Source organism: Tenrec ecaudatus, chromosome 9, assembly GCF_050624435.1.
Source record: "Tenrec ecaudatus isolate mTenEca1 chromosome 9, mTenEca1.hap1, whole genome shotgun sequence".
Lineage (NCBI taxonomy): Eukaryota > Metazoa > Chordata > Mammalia > Afrosoricida > Tenrecidae > Tenrec > Tenrec ecaudatus.
The window spans coordinates 129665691-129685915 of record NC_134538.1 but is presented as its reverse complement, the minus strand read 5'-3'; the positions used below and the strand labels follow the sequence as shown (position 1 = coordinate 129685915).

Below are 20225 nucleotides of genomic sequence, written 5' to 3'. Positions count from 1 at the left end.
AATAAAACATGTATACACAATACTGGAATCCACGTTCCATTGAAAACGAGACTATGTCTATGAGTTGTACATTATATGTTCAAAATCTAAAAGAGATGATTATTGTATCATCTTCATCATCCTCCGACTGTCTAAAAGGTCCCTCAAGAAGTGCCCCCCCACCATTTTTCATATTGTGCTCTGAATCCTTTTATGTACGTATGTTGAATATTAGTTCACTTTCTATGAATTTTATTACAAACTTGGGACTTCTTTGAACTAAAATCACAAGCACAAAATTAAATTGTGTGTATTCTTTGTATGAACTCAGAATTATTGCAGCTCCTGGTGGAACTACTCTCACGGACTCCTCAGACCAACAGCGTCCTCAGTGGAGAAACTGATGATGGGTTTTTTTGTTGTTGTCTTATTTTTTGTTTGTTTGCTGGTTAGTTTGTTGCTGTTGTTGTTGTAATTGGTCTCATGGGGTTTTGATTTTGTCATAATGCAGCTGCCAAGGTAAACCTGACTCATGCACGTTCCATGGACAAGCAGATGGATTCTGAGCTCCGACTTAACTCTAGCCCCAATCCAAGAACAGTTAGTGCTGATAACGTGAATCTGCTCAATACTCACTTTCATGAATGTATCTATGAGACCCAGCCTCACATCTGGATGGGTCCCAAGGGATGATATCTAACTCTAACTCCCAAGTGTGAAAGCCCCCCTCCACCCAGAACCCTGACTTCCCAGGGTTCTTCAACATGAGAATAAAAAATTTGTCCCCATACACTTTCTTCCCAGTCCATGTCTGACATTATGCGTGTGAGAGGATATCATATTGGTGATAGAAGGAGAAGCTCAGTGAGATAAAGTGGCACAATACAGACAGTTGCAAAGTTAATGCCAGGTTGGATCGTGTTTTATTCAAATAGCATTGTACAAATAGCATTAGTAGAAGTTTAAGAGTTGATACACCGACAGTTATATCTAGCTCTCTAATTGTAAGAATCAATTCATTAAGGCTTATTGGCTCTTCCAAACCTGAAGACTCAACAGATGCATGAGCACAATGGGCTCAGTGACATGGTTGATTGCAACAGTGGGAACCCAAATAAGACCAATCGTCAAGATTATATCAGACCGGGAAGCGTTTAGCTCTGCTGTACATAGGTTCTTTATGAGTTGGAACTAGCTGGAGGGCGCTTAACAACCACAAGAAATTCCAAAGAGTTGGTGTGCTCATGCCCAGACAGGACTAGAAAGAGAAACTGGTTCTTAAATACGTTCTTTGGCATTTAATTGCCATCAGTTACCTCCATGAAAAGACAAAGCAAATGCACCCTGTCAAAACGATGTGCCAGGTCAGCTGTGACTTCTGTTCACCTTTCAAGTCAATGTCCCTCCTCGGATGCTCGAACTTACCCACTCTCATCATCAAAACAAACCCCGAATGATTCCAGCGAACAGTGTCCCAATGCGACAGAACTGGACAGCCGCAGACGGTTCCCAACCAGTGAGTTTTATGAAAGCAGACCGCCGCGGTGTTCTCCTTCCCACCGGCTAGTGGGCTCAAACCACGTGCTTCCGAGTCAGCAACGGAATTCTTACTTACCCACTGTTCCACCAGGGATCCTTGCTTTCCGCAGGGTCGACTCTTAAGTGAGAAACCTTAAGAGGATTCTCTCCTTTGCTCCCTCATATCTGAGAATTTAATTATCTTGATGCCTTTTTGCTATGAGAACATTACATTCTCTTAGTGATTTATCTATGTCAAATCAGTTTTTATGTCTGTTTTTCCTCAAATTGTGATGTTCCTCCGAATTCTGACTGAGGGGCCTCAGGAGTGCTGACTTCAGGCCAGGTGCAGACAGGAGGACTACTACAACTTTGGTTGACTGGCGTGTTAATGCGGACGGATTCCAAGTTTACTAGTGTTTCTCGCACCATCTGTTACGGACAGATCACAAGATAACTCATGATTTCTACACACTATCTTCAGATGCCATCTGCTTGGATATATTTTAACTACTTTGCCTATTTATGTGTTTACATCAGTAGTGAATGTATCAAACTCGATTGTCTTCATGTTGTTTTTGTTTATTTAGCATTTTAGTGAATTTTGGTTAATCAAATAATTACTATTTGTTTTTGAATTTTTTTTTGCAAGGAGTTGTGCACTTATCATGATCAAACCTCAGTGAAATATAAAACATCACCAAATCGCTCAAGTGGTCTCCCGTTACACAAAACAACATGAAGAAATTCTTAGCCCTAATTCTTCTAATTTTTCAAAGTAATATGGATTAGGTTGGGTATTTTTACAAGAAGTTTATAATTTCATAAAGATTATAGTTGATAAAAGTAATAATGTTCCACATACATGGCAAGATATTGTTTCATAATGTGAGAAAATGTTTTATGTTAAAAAACTGAAAGTTATAATTAAATATGATAAAAAGTTGATGAGATGTAAACTCACGGTTTAATGTAAAAAAAACCCTAACAGCTGAAAAAATGCATGGCCACTTGGGTAAGTTGTAAAAAAATATCTGTCTTTACATCTTTAGTACTTTGGTTATAACAGGACATATAGGACAACAACTCAGAAGAAACTATAGCAAAGCACAGGTCAGGTGAAGTACAATGTGTAATATTGTCATAGTGGGGCTGGGGGACAGTTACAGGCATTATTAAAAGAATGTGGTCAAGGTCTCATTGACATGGGCAATGGCTTATACACTTGGTTAAAATTTTGAATTCATGAAAGAATGTACAATTATTTAATAGTACCCTTAAATAATGTGGCCTTAGTGAACTGTGATGATAATTGTTTCTCTAACATATATCAATCAATTATAGAAATATACAGAATTAAGACTATAAATATTTAAGAAAACTAAAGGCAGAATACTATTATTTTATGTTTGAAGATATTTAATATTTAGTACTTTGTGTACTAAATGTCTACTAATTACTGGTGATTGGAATGTGAAAGTGAAAAGCAAAGAAGAAGGATTAAAAGGAAACAAACAGAGCTTGGTGGGCCTCGATGTGTTCTACTTTCTCTTCCTCCCCCTTCGTTTGCTCTTGTGTGATCTGATCAGACATGTCCCTCTCCCTGAACTGTAAGTTCAGTGCTGTCCTCTGAAGTGAATTCTTCTGCAGGGAGGAGTACCCACTCAGAGCAGCCAAAGCACAGAGAGGACCATAGGGTCTCTGGCCCCAGTATGAGAATGATGTCCCTCAGTGTCCCATAGTGCTACAGGAGACAACACTGGAAACACAGTGTGGGAATTGCACCCAATCTGACCCCACCACACTGAGGCAAAACAGTAAGGGTGTGCAATAGAACAGCATGGGGGATAGGGTAACAAAGTCCCCAGGGAATACCAAAAATAGACTGTGGGGGCCAGGGCATGGCACCCCATCAGACTCCACCTGAAAACATTCCTAAAGATCAACAAAAGGACTATTGACGGACTTTTCTTCTTTTTTTTGTAATTGTTTTTTTGTTGTTGTTTGGTTTTCTGTGTTGCTTTGTTTTGCTCTGTCTTGTTTTTGTGCATGTTATGATCTCTGCAGGTCTATCTAGGTGAGAGAGGGGGATAAACAATCTGGAGGATAAGCAATGGGACCGATGGTTCTGGGGGCACATGGGAGAGGGGGAGGCAGGGGAAAGGAAGTAGGTGTTAACAATCCCAGGGACAGCTGAACAAAAAGTGATCCAAAATTAATGGCGAAGAGGGGGTAGGAGGCCTGGTAGGGATTGATCAAGGGGAATGTAACCGAGAGGAATTACTAAAACCCAAATGAAGGCTGAACATGATGGTGGGACAAGAGGACAGTAAAAGGAAGTAGAGGAAGGAACTAGGAGGCAAAGGGACATTTATAGAGGTCTAACTACAGGCATATACATATGCAAATATATTATATATGAGGATGGGTAAATAGATTTATGTGCACATATTTATAGGTTTAGTATTAAGGTAGTAGATGGACATTGGGCCTCAACTCAAATACTCCCTCAATGCAAGAACACTTTGTTCTATTACACCGGCATTCCAAGATGCTCACCTTCCCAACATGATTGCTGAAGACAAAGCGGGTGAAAAAGCAAATCTGGTAAAGAAAGCTGATGGTGCCAGGCTATCAAAAGATATAGCACATAGGGTCTTAAAGACTTGAAGATAAACAGGAAGACATCTAGCTGAGAAGAAACAAAGCCCACATGAAAGAAGCACACCAGCCTATGTGACCACGAGGTATTGATGGGATCAGGTATCATGCATCAAAGAACAAAAAAATAATATTATTGTGAATGAGGGGCAGTGTGTAGTGGAAACCCAAAGCCCATCTGTAGGCAACTGTACATTCCCTTACAGAAGGGTCACAAAGAAGAGACAAGTCAGTCAGTGTGCAGTATAGCACCGATGAAGCATACAATCTTCCTCTAGTTCTTTAATGTTTCCCTTATCCCACTATCATGATCCAGTTCTACCTTACAAATGTGACTAGATTGGAGGATGTATACTGGTACAGTTCAGAGCTGTTAACACTGGGAATCCACGGCTGATAAACCCCTCAGGACCAATAATGAGAGTAGAGATACCAGAAGAGGAAGGTGGGGGAGAAAGGGGAACTGATCACAATGATCTACATATAACCCCCTCCCAGGGTCATCGACAACAGAAACGTGGGTAAAGAGAGACATCAGTCAGTGTAAGATATTACCAAATAATAATAATTTATAAATTATCAAGGATTTGTGAGAGAGGGAGGGTGGGGAGAGAGGGAAAATGAGGAGCTGATACCAAGGGCTCAAGTAGAAAGAAACTGTTTTGAGAATGATGATGGCAACAAAATTTGCACATGTGCTTGACACAATGGATGGATGGATTGTGATAAGAATTGTATGAACCACCAATACAATGATTAAAACAACAAACAACATCACTGCTTTTGTGCCATTTCTGACTCACAGTGACCCACTTTCCCAGTGGATTTCTGAGACTAACCATTTATGAGAGCAGAAAGCCTCGCCTTTTTTGCTCAGAGAGGCTAGTAATTTCCTGACCTTGCCATTAGCAGCACTACATGTCACAGTGTGCCACCAGAAGGATGAGAAGTTGGACAGTATGCCCCTGGTGTTCGCAATATGGTTGAGTTCCTATGATAGAATTTTGCAAGAGCCATGATTTATTGCTTTAAAATGAATTTTCAACATAATTAACAGCAATTAAACATGTTGCCCTTGCAAGACGATGTACACAGGAATTGACTACATTACATTTGTGGAAAGAGACACCCAGAAGCTCAATGTAACCAGAACGAACATAAACTGGGGTCAACTGTAGAAAAACTATCAATTGTTCATTGGCAAGTTCAAGTTGAGGCTAAAAAAATTTCCACAAGATCCAAATGATTACATTGAATATAGTCCATCTGACTTTAGACATCATCTCAAAAATAGATTTGATGCATTAATCACTGGTGCCTGAATACCATACTAATTGTGGGTTGATATCACCATCATACATGAAGAAAGCAGAAGGTCTTTAACAACACAACAAAGACAAGATCAATTAGATGCCACAAGAGACTGAAAAGTGCTCTGAAAATACAGTAGGTGAAATGAACTGAAGAAATGATGATGTAAAAGAGACCAATAGAAGATAGCAAAGGGGGAATTGAAAAGCCAAAGTGAAGTGTCAGAATAAATTGTGCTATTGCTTGGAGTTAGGAAACCCAAAGGGAAAACACCCTTTGTATTTCTCAAACTTAAGGAACTGAAGAAAAATTCAAGCCTCAAGTTGACAAACTGTAGGACTCTATGGGCAAAATGTTGAGTGATGCTGGGAACACGGAAAGTAAGGGAAAGGACTGCAGAGTCGTTATACCAAAAATAATTGGCCCAGGTTCCATCATTTCAGGTGGTAGCATAATACCAAGGACCAACAGTATTTCAAAAGAAGTCCGAGTTGCGCTGAAGGCATTGGAATAGAACAGAGTTCTAGGAATTGACAAATAAATTGATATTCTTTAAGGAACAGATGCAGCACTAGATGCACTCATTGGTCCATAACAAAAGATTCGAAGACAGCTTCCCCGCCCACCAGTAGGAAGATAGTCATATTTGTGTTCATTCCCAAGAAAAGGAATTTAATAGAATGCATAAATTATCAAACAATAACATTACCCATACACTATTGTGTATAATAAAAATATGATATACTAAAAAATAATTTCTTGAAGGTAATTTTAAAATGGATGTAGCTGTCTGTTGACAGTCAACAACCAGAATTCAAGCCAGATTGCGAAGAAGACTTGGAATGAGGGGCATCATTGCTGGGGCTAGATGGTTTTTGCCTGAACTCAAAGGATTCCAGAAAGGCATTGATTTCTGTTTCATTAACTCTTCAGCTCTAGGGAGCCTAGTAAATGATGAGTAACATTGCAAACAGGAATCTCAGATCACTTAATTGGGAACATGTGAAACTTTTACATGGAATAAGAGGCAATTATTCATACAGATCACGGGGATACAGCATGGTGAAAATCAGGAAAGGAGCGTGCCCGGGACGTCTTCTTTCACCATAATACTCCATCTGTATGCTCAGTAACTAATGTGAGATGCTGGACTATATGAGGAAGAACACGCTGTCGGTACTTGAGGAAGACTCATTAACAATGTATGACAGATGACACTGCCTTGATGGCTGAAAGCAAAGAGAACTTGAAATAGTCACTCATACAAAACAAAGATGCTAGCCTTCAGTATAAATCACAACTCATTGTAAAGAAAGCAAAAACACTCAGCTCGACCAATAATCATCATGATAAATGTAGAAAAAATTGAAATTGTCAAGCATCTTATTTTACTTGATTCCACTATCACTATCCGTTGGAAGTAGCAGTCAAGAAATCAAATGATGTATTGTGTAGAGATCGGCTACAAAGTACTTTTTAAAGCATAAAAAAAGAGGCGGCTCTCGTGGTGGCAGCTAGCGCGAGGCTGGGAGCCGAGCGGCGCGTCGTGCCCTGCGCTGCCCAGAGCCCGAACAATGCAGTCAGGATGGCGAAAGGTGACCCCAAGAAACCAAAGGGCCAGATGTCTGCTTACGCCTTCTTTGTGCAGACGTGCAGAGAGGAACATAAGAAGAAAAACCCGGAAGTCTCTGTCAATTTTGCTGAATTTTCCAAGAAGTGTTCTGAACGGTGGAAGACCATGTCTGGGAAGGAGAAATCGAAATTTGATGAGATGGCAAAGGCGGACAAAGTGCGCTATGGTCGGGAAATGAAGGATTATGGGCCAGCTAAGGGCGGCAAGAAGAACCCCAACGCTCCCAAACGACCGCCGTCAGGATTCTTCCTCTTCTGTTCTGAATTCCGCCCCAAGATCAAATCTACAAACCCTGACATCTCCATTGGTGACGGGGCCCAAAAACTGGGTGAGATGTGGAATAACTTGAGTAACAGCGAGAAGCAGCCTGACATCAACAAGGCGGCGAAGCTGAAGGCGAAGTATGAAAAGGACGTTGCAGACTATAAGTCCAAGGCCAAGTCTGATGGTGCGAAAGGTCCTGCCAAAGTTACCCGGGAAAAGGTGGAGGAGGAAGATGACGAGGAGGAAGATGACGAGGAGGAAGATGACGAGGAGGAGGAGTAGGAAGAAGATGAATAAAGAACGGTTTCTTTGTCAAAAAACACCATAAAAAAAGTCACTTTGCGCACTGAGGTGCAGCAGACCCAATCCCTTGTGTTTTCAGTGCTCTCATATACATGTGAAAGTTGGACAGGATTGTGGGGGAAAAGACTAAGAAATTGATGCTTTTGAAGCAAGTGATTGATGAATAATATTGACGATATCATGATTGCAAGCAGAACAGGTTTGTCTTGGGAGAAGTAGTCAGGAAGTCGAGATTCTCTGTGTAAGAGTGTATGATGAGATTTTTCCTCAAGAACTTTGGAAATGCTAGTTCCTAGGAAGGACACGATGCTTGGTGCATCTCGTCCATTCAGAATCACATTTTAATGACCTTTTATAGGGGTTCAGAGAGTAGTAATCTTTATGAGAAGAGACCGCTTCATCCTATGTTGACTTCGAACCATCAATATTGAGGTAGCGCTCCAAAGCTTACCTGGCAGCACGAACAGGACTCTGGGTAATAATATACAAGGTCAGTGGACAAGAGGAAAACTTTTAAGGAGATGGATTGACAATGGCTGAAGCAATTGGCTCCCTCAGAGGAGCGACTGTGAAGACGGCCTAAGACGCGATAGTGCTTTGCTCTGTTTTACGTACGGTCACTATGAGTCAGAACCAACAAGATGGCATTTAATAATAAAGAAAAGCATCAACAACAATGTCAACAATTATAATACTTGATTCATACTGGACTTCATTTACAATTTAAAATAGGTAATTGCTTTTGATTTGTGACTTTTAAGTTGAAATCCATGACAAAAAAATTAGGCTTGACTCATTCAGTACTTATTTAAATCCATTTACACTGTGTAAAAATGACACAAAGGCCACAGCTGGCCTCCGCTGGTGTCAGTAGGGAAAAGGAGAAATCACTCCACACCTGCGTAAGGCTGATTGCCACAAGGCAGATGTCAGACACGCCTCTCCCCACCATCCATTTTTTACCCTGTCCTGACACTAAGCTTTCCTCCCACAGCACTCTACATCTCTGCTGGATTTTATAACCAATTATAATGGCTGCACAGAAATCACAAATGATACTCATGTTTCTTTTTTTAAATCATTTTATTAGGGGCTCATACAACTCTTATCACAATCCATACATACATCAATTGTGTAAAGCACATCTGTACATTCATTGATCGTATCATTCTCAAAACATTTGCTCTCCACTTAAGTCCCTGGCATTGGCTCCTCATTTTTCCCCTCCCGCCCTGCTTCCCCCTCCCTCATGAACCCTTAATAATTTATAAATTATTATTTTGTCATATCTTGCCCTATCTGATGTCTCCCTTCCCCCACTTTTCTGTTGTCTGTCCCCCAGGGAGGAGGTTACATGTAGAACCTTATAATCAGTTCCCCCTTTCCAACCCACACTCCCACCACCCACCCAGTATTGCCACTCGCACCACTGGTTCTGAAGGGATCATCCACACTGGATTCCCTGTGCCTCCAGGTCCTATCTGCACCAGTGTACAACCTCTGCTCTGTCCAGACCTGCAAGGGAGAATTCGGATCATGATAGTGGAGGGGAGGAAGCATTTAGGACCTAGAGGAAAGTTGTATTTTTCACCGTTGCTACATTGCACCCTGACTGACTCATCTCCTCCCCTAGACCTCTCTGTGAGGGGATCTCCAGTGGCCTACAACACGGCTTTGGATCTCCACTCTGCACCCCCTGCCCCATCATTCACTGTGGTAAGATCTTTTCGTTCTGATGATGCCTAGGGAAGTTTACAGGTTACCACAAGTCAGAAGACACTAAAGGTAGTCTTTGGTCTAGTCAGCAGTCTTAGTCTCAGCATCTCAGTCACGTGGTCTCTGGACCTCTGACTTTTTCCATAGCCCTGGAAGCCCATTGATCTGTCTCAAGATCTCAGCACTGCTTCTCTGCCCTGTGTCATGGTCTAAGCATGACTCTTCTGTATGTGCTCTTCTCATGCATCCTTACGCAGCTTTTCTTCTTTGATGGCCTCAAGATTCCGTTCTCTGCTTCTGAGAGGACTCTTTTCTACCCAGAGGAATGGCAAAAATGACCAGTCTCCCCTATTAGTATTTAAAATACCCTATAGGCCTGGTCCCAACCAGCCATTTGGGGAGACTTACAAAGACACAGATGGGAGAGTCATGTTCAGTTGATTTCTTTGCACCATGCAGTACAAAGGCTAGTACGTTAAAAGTTGCATTTCATAGACTTTTCTACAGCAATGGTTCTACATGTTAAGTTAGATGTGCATGCATGAGACTTGGCTTTAGAAATGAGTAAACAGCTAGGGGACTTCCCTTATCTGGGCGGAGATTGTTACAGAAGCAACATGGTTATGGATCCAGCAGAGAGAGGGGTGGCATTCTGGTTTCAGCAGATGGTGGCTTCTTGATTTGGCAACTTCTTGATAATGGCTTCCTTTAAGAAGAAACAGGAAATTGATCATGGCTTCCTAATTTTACATCTACAATCTATGTTAGAAATAGTAGCTCCCTGTGTTTTCATTTTCCTGTGTCTTTGAGTATGTATCCTCAGTTCTTGGAAGGTGTATTAGGCCGGGTTGACTAGAGAAACAAATTTGGTGACACTCATTATATATCAGGAAAACATACCATCCCATCCACCTCAAGTCCATAAGTCCAATACTAGTCCATAATCCCTCTTCAGACTCACAAAGCCACATGAAATGATGCAGAATGAAGGAACATCACCGGCCGGTAAGTGCAGAATCCCATGGATCCAATGGCAGTGGCTGCCTCACAGGGCGTGCAAGTCCAGATAGGCTCACCAGCAAGAGGGCGGTTCCAAGGACCCTCCTTATGAGAAGACCACACACCCAAGGAGTCATCATCAGGCTTTGATCTGATTGACAGGTAAACTCTTCCCCTATGTTTTTATACATCCATTTGACATGAAATTCTGTAAGTACCAGAGAAAGTAGTCCTTTCCATTATTTCTCTTACTGGCTCACTCTAACTTGGTTTTTTCCAGATTCAGGTTAGGATCTTATTTCCTCCTGAAAAGTTTTCCTAACGTCTGCACTCCTCCTGAATTAGGCCCCTTCCCTTGTGCTAACTCACTGATGAGGATGCCACTAGAGTTTATGGTCTGGTTCTTCACTACATAGTCCCTAAGTGCTTTGTATGAAGAGAAAATGTTTTGCTTGTGTTGCGTTGCACGACTTAAGGCCAGGCCCAAGTTTTGATGCCTGGCACATAGTAAGTCGGCTCTCAGTACTCTCCACAAAGCATATGTGAATGGATATTTGAGTGCATGTGAGAGACAATTTGGCTTTTCCATTTAAATAGCTATTTATAAACACATTAAAAATATGAAAATATATCCCAAAGGAGAAACCTAATTACTCTATAATTCAAATGAAGTAGAAATCTAACCCACTCCTATGTATTGCTTTCTTGACTATCAGACCCATGAAGCATCATTCCCGAATTCTCTTCTTTCTGATAAGAGCCTATTAAAGCTCTGTTTTGGGGTGAGGCAAGCACGTGTATACCAAGTGTTTTACAAAGGCATAGCTCAGTTAAAATGTGAGGCAGTTGGCTCTTTAGCATCTTTTATCCCTGTCAATGTCCCATGTTCTTGTTCAATTGTCAACAAGGCTAGACAGATTACAGACTCAGGTGGTTGAAATAAAGTCTTCAAAAAGTATATTCATAATGTAGGTCTTTTAGATGTATAGAAAAGGGGTTGCCCATTTTTTTACCCATACTTCTATTTGTGAGTTTGGTCTTTTTTTATTACATCAATAATATTGACACATTGAAAGAGAACAATGTAATACAAAGGGAATTTTAATAGCTGTTTTTGTTAATGAAAATGTCCCAAAAGTTCAGTATGAGTGCTGCCTTAATCTGAGTTGATTAAATTGTTTATACCTTCTAATGTCTAAATGTCTAATGGCACCAATAATCCTAACTGGTAATCTTTCTGTTTCTGATGGAAGAGGGACAATGCATGTAATGTTAAAGAAGAGATAATAGTGGGCAGTGTGCATGGGCTAAACAGGATGCTGTTTGTGAGACTACCAGCAGGTCTACTCCATCACGAGCTCTTAGACTGTACACTGCTCTGTATGTCTCTCTCCAGACCTTTCCTCAAGTATACTACCATGTGAATATTGTACTCTGCAGAGATACCAGTAGTGTTGAAGACCCAGAATCCCTTGCATGATGAATTTTCAGCCACTCCTGATAATATGGGTGCCTGGTCACCCTGAACACTGTTTCCCAACATCACCCAAACCAAGTGGATTGAGTTGATTTCAATTCAGAAGACTTGATAAGAGAAAGTCAAACTTATTCTTCAGGTTTCTGTGGTGGTAAAACATTCTGGGAGCAAGTAACCTCATCTTTCTCCCAAAGAATAACTGGTAGGTTTGAACCACCAACCTTTGGATTAACATTCCAGTATCTAATCCACGGCACAACCAAGGCTCCTTCCCAACACATCAGTATTCTGTAAATTCCATTCTTCCTAGAAGACTTCCTATTTTTTACAACCTTCTCAACAGCCTAGTCATAAGTATTTGCACGTGGGTGACATTATTTTCCTGAGTTTCACTGTGAGTATTTACCCCACATTGATTATAATGATAGTTTCACATGGTAGAGAAAGTAGCTATGCTCCTGACAGGTGCATATGCCACTTATTTTCTACGGACAAGAATATAATATTTTATGAATAAAATTTAGATTTGGGATGCTTCATTAACAACTCTGTATACATATTTCACTAGGACACACAGTGGTGGCTTAATGTTTGGGTTTCTGTAAGGAAAAATGAGTTTTATTCTAAGCTCTGCTGTCCCCTATACTTTCCTAACAGTGACAAATTATGTTTCTGATACTTGAGTTTGTCCCTGATACAGCCTCGTTCACAAAAATCTGTAACGTTTTAATGGAAGTGTACCCTATAGTAGTAAATTGAAATAAATTTCCTAGATTTTGGACAAAATAGTATTTACAAGGGTCTGCTATGCTATGTGTACAAGGAGCTTTGGTGGTGTAATGGTTACTCATTGGACTTCTAAGTGCAAGGTCAGCAGTTCGAAACCACCAGGCTGCTCTGCAGGAGAAATGCAGGACTTCTACTCCTGTAACAAATTAAAGTATTGGACATTCAAAGGAACAGTTCTATTCCATTTTATAGGGTCACTGTGAGTTGGCATCAATTCAATGGCAGTGAGTTTGCTTTATTTCCTCCTTTTCTTCATCTTCTGTTGGAGCTGAATCTGGTTCCTTGATCTCCTCTTGTGCCACCTGCCCATCTCAGGAGCCATCAGTGTCATATTGTGGACAGAATCATCCAGCCAACTTCCGATTTCAAAGTTCTATGACCTGCTTCCCATCCACTAGCCTGTGCCCTTAATGTTTCTTCTTTCTCATCCATCCTCTTGTTCATTAGCTGCCACAAGTCAGGAGAAGGCTGACTTGAACAAGTCTGGATTTATGTATTTCTTCAACTTTTTAAGCACTTATATATATATATATATATATATATATATATATATATATATTTCTATTACAACACTTGCATACAGGTGTCACTGGTTTTGCTTCTCTAGAATACCCAACTTAACACACTATGCTTTCCCCCCATTTTAAAATGCTATAAGAGAAGTCAAGGACAACTTTCCAGTGGGTTGATGACTGGTCTTATCACCCTAGTGGCTGTGTGGAAGACAGCCCTGGGGAATGCTCCCATAAAGAGGCCACTCAGGTAAACCTCCACGGCATGTGTGCTGAGTGAGGCCCTGGGCGAGGCGTCCTAAGTCAGCCACTTGCTTGATGGCAGCGGACAGCGACAGCATCTTGTCTACCACCTGGTGTAGTTTCACATCATTTCCTCTTCAGATTTCACTTGAATCATAATTCTTGAATCAACACAATGGCTGACTGACTGAATAAATGAATTAATGTAAGTCCCTCGTTTAGGCTCTTGTACGTTGGCAAAATGATTTGAGAGCTGCCCGATGTTTTGCTCTCCTCAGGAAGGCAGCAGAGACTCGGGGGAATATTCTAAAACATTTGAGTAATACCAAGCAAAGACTGAAGAATGTTGGTTTACTCAGCATTGTCTCCAAGGAAACCCTTTCTGTCTCTCTCTCGCTGTTCTTCAGCCTGAGAATTTCCGTGTAGGAGGGATCTTGTGAAAGGACCTGTTAAATTATGTTAAATATTCATTTGTTCATCTTAGCATCTGGATAAAGATTTTAAAAAAAATTTTACGCTTTGGAAGATGCTTATCCAAAAGAAACTAATTGACGTGATGAACGATCTTTCCTCTGCAAAAGAAAGATAAGTAAATTGGAAGCATTTATTGTCTCACACTATAAAAACAAGGATAAGATTCTAAAGGCAAATCAAAGCAGTGCTGGATGCATAGAACTACTGAGACTGTTGTAATATTTTGCAAACACTTTAGTATAACAATATTGATTTTCTATACATATGTATGCAGAAATATACAGGTGTTTATAATCTTGGTATAGTTTGTAGTGCATTTTAAAGGTGCTAAAAACAGTAGCAGCAACCCATGAATGATAGCATTTAAAATCCAAGGTGGATTGAGAGTATTATGAACCACCAAATTATACTTTTAAATAAGTGCATTTTTCTGCTAACGGAGCTTATTGGATTCACTGACAGCCAATTCTGCCGTGATGAATTATTGTTTAAAAGCTTTTCCTATGATATTGTTTCCCTCGCCCCTAAATGGGGCCATCATTTTGTCCACTTAATTTATTTTAATTTAAAATTTTTTATTGGGTGCTCTTGCAGGTATTATAAAAATCTATAGATCAATTATATCTACCAAACTTGTACATATCCTATGATATATCTAGTAAGTAGATAATAAATAAGTGCTAAGTTAATTTTCATATATTAATCTGTAAATCTGTTTCTTAATCACATTTCTCATCAATTTAGCCAAATCTATGTATATTGGCTAATAAATGCATCTTCATCATATTCTATCTCATTTAAATTTACCAAGACAATGTTTTTTCCCAGTCATGCAAATGCATAATCAGATGAAGAAAGGGCAACTTTGGGCATCACCTTCGCGTTTATACTCATTGCATATTTAATAAGAAACATTAAACACCACCACCTAGAATTCCATCTGTACCCTTACTTCTGATAATATTGGGCATGGTTTCTCAATTTGTGATTAACTCAGAGTCACATTTTAACCAATCTCCTCAATATTTTAAGACTTCTAAAGCTCAATAATGACCCCTCTCCTCATACAAATATTTAGACAAAGAGACAGAGAAAGCCTAATTGAAAACTTGTTTTCAAATGAAATGTATCTATGTTCTTTAGAAGGAGTTAACTCTATGGTAGTGATTTTTTTTTTCTAGAAAGCTTTAAGTTTTAAACTTTTAACTCTCATTTTAATTGTTACAACGATCTCAGAGGTCACAAATATATCGTTATATCCATCCTGATTTTTTGATGGATCAAACGTGTTAGTCTCCAAAACTGTTCACTTTTATGATTTTAAAATAATCTATTGACAAATAGACAAAGGCTGTAGTGACTGAGTTCCTGAATGTAAGATGTACAAGAAGAGTGTTTCCCAAAATGAAACTGGCCCCACAACATGAAAAATAAAGATATTTTCATTTTTGACAGTTTTTAAGCTGACAGTTGACCGTTTTAAGATTAAAAACAGCTAATATTTAATGATAGTGGCGCAGACCTTGGAAAAGTTTCTTTTCTTTCTGTTCTTCTCACTCTCACCAATGCCTTTGCGTTCAGATCAATTGGTAGACTCCTTCTACCTGGACGGGAGTTTCCAGACCTTGGAAAAGTTTCTTTTCTTTCTGTTCTTCTCACTCTCACCAATGCCTATGCGTTCAGATCAATTGGTAGACTCCTTCTACCTGGACGGGAGTTTCTAGCACAAGGGCCATTCCAGAGCCCCAGTAAATGAGTAGCTTCCTGTATGAGGAATAAGCAAGCATGAAAGGCACAATAATATTCTATTATCTGCCACATATAGCCTACTTTCCTTTCAATATTATTTTATCCATTTTATTCATAAATGCCATTAAATTATTACACACATAAAAAGGGTTGAGTAACTACAAAACTATTGTTGCTTAGAAATACAGGTCAGTATAATAGTGGTTTCATAGATGACTCAAGACTTGTGTGAGGATTATATATTCATTTATTAGTTAATGAGATTTCACTCTCTGTCTCTTTTGTGCTACCGAAAAATGATTTGGAGTCATCATTGTGTGAGAACCCCCTCCACCTGCCACCCCCACTCCCACCCCAAAAATTTTATAGTGTAAACTAATGGTCTGCGAGTTATATGTCATTGGCTTCTAATTCCAATTTAGTAACCTCCCTGCATTCAGGTGGCAACATGAAGTTGGTCTTTTGAATAAGCTTTCACTGACAGAGCAGTCTCTGCCAACACAAATGGTTAATGTGTGTGACAACAGGAGATGGATGGTGAAGTCCAGCCAGGTAAACCCCTGAAGAAAGACTTCTTGATCTACTAATGAAAAATCAGCCATTAAAAAGTCATGGAGCATAATTCTATTTTGACATGAATAAGGACCGCATGCATTGGGATAGACTTGAGAGCAACTGTTGGTTTTATTTTTCCACTGATCAGTGAGTACCTGGAACAGATGGTTAGCATTAGTGGGCTCTCACACAACACATAGACAATAGTAGTAGCAATAGTTAAGCCAATGATACTCTATCTGCTTCATGCCATATTTTTCATTAAAAAATATCACTGCCATCAAATTGATGCTGACTCATTGTGACCCTATAGGACAGGGTAAAACACCCCTGTGAGTTTTTGAGACTGTTTTTCTTTTTTGGAGTAGAAAGCTCTGGCTTTCTCCTGTGGAGCAGCTGGTGATTTAAAACCACTGAACTTGCAGTGAGTGGCCTAATGTGTAACTGCTACAGGTAAACTGATTTTCTATTCATAAATTGGCGATGAAGTCTCAATGATCCATAAACAGCCCATTTGGAAATCTGTTTTAACCTCCCTGGTGGTCTAATTATGTCAGTAATTTTGTACCAAAAGCTGTACATTGTTTTGCATAAAATTTGTTGTTTTATATTGTAGGCCTGTAATTCTTAAGCAATTACACATTTTAATATCTCTAGTAGACATTCCAAGTATGATAAACTTTAATACACAAAATCAAATATTATAATATAATAAGTATAAGAATAGTATAGTTTTTTCAATAACGTAATCAATGTATCATTCAATTCTGCGACTAATTCTAAATCACTGTCGCTGTTGCTTATCTGGTCTAATACTCCTTTTGTGATAAAATGACACTGTTTTGATGCCATGGACAAAAATTTTCCAGGCAAAAATTTTCCTAATGACAGTAAAAGGGCAGGCAGGGCACTGGAGACTGATCTAGGGACAAATCAGAGGTGATATGCTCTAATACAGGGTACTGTATATGCTTGATTATAAGCCCACCTGAGTATAAACCGAGGTACCTAATTGTTACCTGTGAAACCAGAAAAACTGATTGACTCGAGTATAAACCTAGGGTGGAAAATGCAGAAGCTATTGGTGAGTTTCAATAATCAAAACAAATGAAAGATAAAATTACTAAAAATTGAGACATCAGTGGGGTAATGTATTTAAATATTTATTTTAAATAAAAAACATAAATAAAAGGACATGTCATTTAACATTAGTAAACCAGCACAGTAAGTAGAAATAGGTTCAGCAAAAACAATAAAGTATTAAGAATGATACCTTAAGAGTATTATTCCCTGAGCTCAATCAGCAACCAAGCTAAAATGTAGTTAAAATCTTTCAAAACTGTATTCTTCATCATCATCCGTATCCCAATGCAGAGCTTCAGCTGGTGTGAGCTCATCATAGACGCTGTCCTCACTGAGATCGCCGTCATCACCATCACTGCTGTCATTTTCATACGCAGCACAGTCTTCACTGCCATCCATAGCATTACTAATACTACATTTCTGGAAGGCACGTCGCACCATGTCTTCTGGAATGTCTTCCCATGCATCTCGAACCCACTTTGCTATTACCGGTAACTATATGTCAGGCTTCATGAGATTTCCTCCTTTCGTTAGTCAGCTTAGCCAGATGACATCCATTCATGCCACATCCTTCACACATGGTCTTTAAAAGGCATATTCAAAGATACATCCAGAGGCTCAGTACAGATGTAAGCTCACCTGGAATAGTGGCTAAAGTAACTTTACTTGACTTTGCCAATTTTTTTATGTCATCCGATAGGTGGGCTCTGAACAAATCCCAAATAAGTAACAATGGCTTTTTGTTTAAGGCTGCTCCTGGTCGTCGGTTCCAAATTTCTTCCAGCCATTTGTGTGTCTTCATCCATCCAGCCTTTAACATGTGCATGAACAGTAATTCTTGGTGGGATATTGATTTTTTAGGCAAGGTCTTTCTTTGAAAAATAACGACAGGACGCAACTTAGTTCCGTTAGCCAAACATGAAAGAACACCTGTAAAGTGCTGGGTATTTTTTTCATTTCCTGTGGTTTTGAGAAAAATGTTGTTTTCTCCTAAACTTGCCAGAGTTCTGTAGCTTGTAAGACCAAAAGTCACGGCAGTTTCATCCATATTCCCAATATCTGTCAGGTAATAAATATAATAAATGACTGGAATGACATAATTTTTTCTTCAAGGTATTGTGCCAATTTCTGGGAAATCTTTGTTCTTTGTCTCAAACATATTCATGAAGTGGGTACACCATCCTGCTGACGCAGCAAATTTTTCAATGCCTGGTGCTTTATATTTGTCATCCTTTGCCATTTGTAGAGCACATATGCTCTACATGTTCCCATGCGTGTTACGCAGTAACCATTTTGATGGCACTCCAGACCAATTTATGCAATTCACTCTCTAGAACCCCATAAAAAGAAGTTAAACCACGACAAACTTTTTTAGCTTTTGGAATCTGTTCCACGTCAGCCTTCATTTTCTGCCACTCCCTCACTTGCTTTTCGCAACAGGGAATTCCCTACTTGCAATACTGTTATTGCTCTCCTCTGCTCTTGACACACCTTCATTTGAAACCAGCTTCATATGACCAGCATTTTTGTTTTGGTTCAAGAGTATAAAATAGGATAAAAAAAATAAGACTTTGAAAAAGAACTTTCATGTTATTGCCCCCCACCCTCCATGACGTGTTAGCTAGGAGGAGTGTGGGAGTCCTTGTGGGTGAGGGATGCAGGATGTGAATTAACACAGAGACCAGAGGGGAGAGATGGAGTGCAGCCACAGACACATCCTTACCAGTTCAGCTGCTGGCTTAAGTGAATCACTGCAGGTACTTCTGCGAATTGGAGCCGTCCACGTCATAGGATGGCTCTGATTGGTTAGATGTGAGTAAACATTCAAAACCCTGCAGTGTCAGCGGGGCTTTGAATGAACAGGGGAGAAATGGCAATCACCCAGTAGATAATGGGCACTCATCCTGTTACCTCAGGGGGCCCCAGTGAGATGTTATACCTCGTTGGGGGTACCACTGGCCCGTGTATAAGCCAAACCCGTTTTTCAGCACATTTTTTGTGCTGAAAAACTTGGCTTATACACGAGTATATACGGTAATTCTCACTGTGTGTGTGTGTGTGTGTGTGTGTGTGTGTGTGTGTCTTTAGACTTGCAGTTTTGAATTTCCCGCCCAGTTCCGCTCTCATGGGGGCGGGCACTGCATGCAGAGAACTGAGCAGAAAGGTTCTGGGAAGTCAGATTGCTCTGTGATCACAGCGGAGGACACTGGTGGACCAGGGAGCAGTTATTTTGAGCTGGCTGAATCTCTGTGGCCTATACATAAAATTCTTTTAAACAAATGAATAAACTAGCTGAGGTGCAGTCAATTTGAACTTGTGGGGGATCCATAGAACAAAGTAGACCTATTCCCTAAGGCTTGGGGACTTCAAATCTTTATGGGAGCAGACAGCTCATCTTCCTACCCAGATTTTAACATTGGTAAAGTGGGACACCATTGATAAAACGCATATCCTGGTGAAATAGCCACATTCCAGCCAAAAACTGTATACCCTAGCTTGGCGTGCATGCTTTCCAAAAATCAGGACCTTTTAAAAATTCCATGGGATGCGGGAAAAATTGTTTAAAATCAGGACTGTCCCACCAAAAGCGGGACGTCTGGTTACCTTACTAGAGTGACTGATGTGTTTGAACTATCCTCTTTGTAGTTAACAGCAGTGCTTTGACCACTACATCACATCACCAAGATGTCTAACAGTAATTACTCAAAGCTTAATTTTTGAAGACGTTTGAAAATTTACTGAAAAGAAAAAAATCTTAAAGTTCACTGTAAAACCTTAAAATGTACCCAATTTCATATCAATCACTATCATAGAAAGTACAAATATTTTTAATGTGTAAAACAAATTCCCTATTACATCTACCACATGGATTTCCCACTATTTCCTTTTCTCAAAAAATAACATTTTAAAAGGGCATTTTACAATTGCTTTACAAATCGCTGTTTCTCTAAATTAGAAA

At 39.8% G+C, this 20225-nt stretch overlaps 1 pseudogene; it reads left to right on the top strand.

Moving 5' to 3' along the window:
* Nucleotides 1–5096: 5096 nt before the first annotated feature.
* Nucleotides 5097–7648, top strand: LOC142456530 (high mobility group protein B3 pseudogene; annotated as a pseudogene).
* Nucleotides 7649–20225: the final 12577 nt, after the last annotated feature.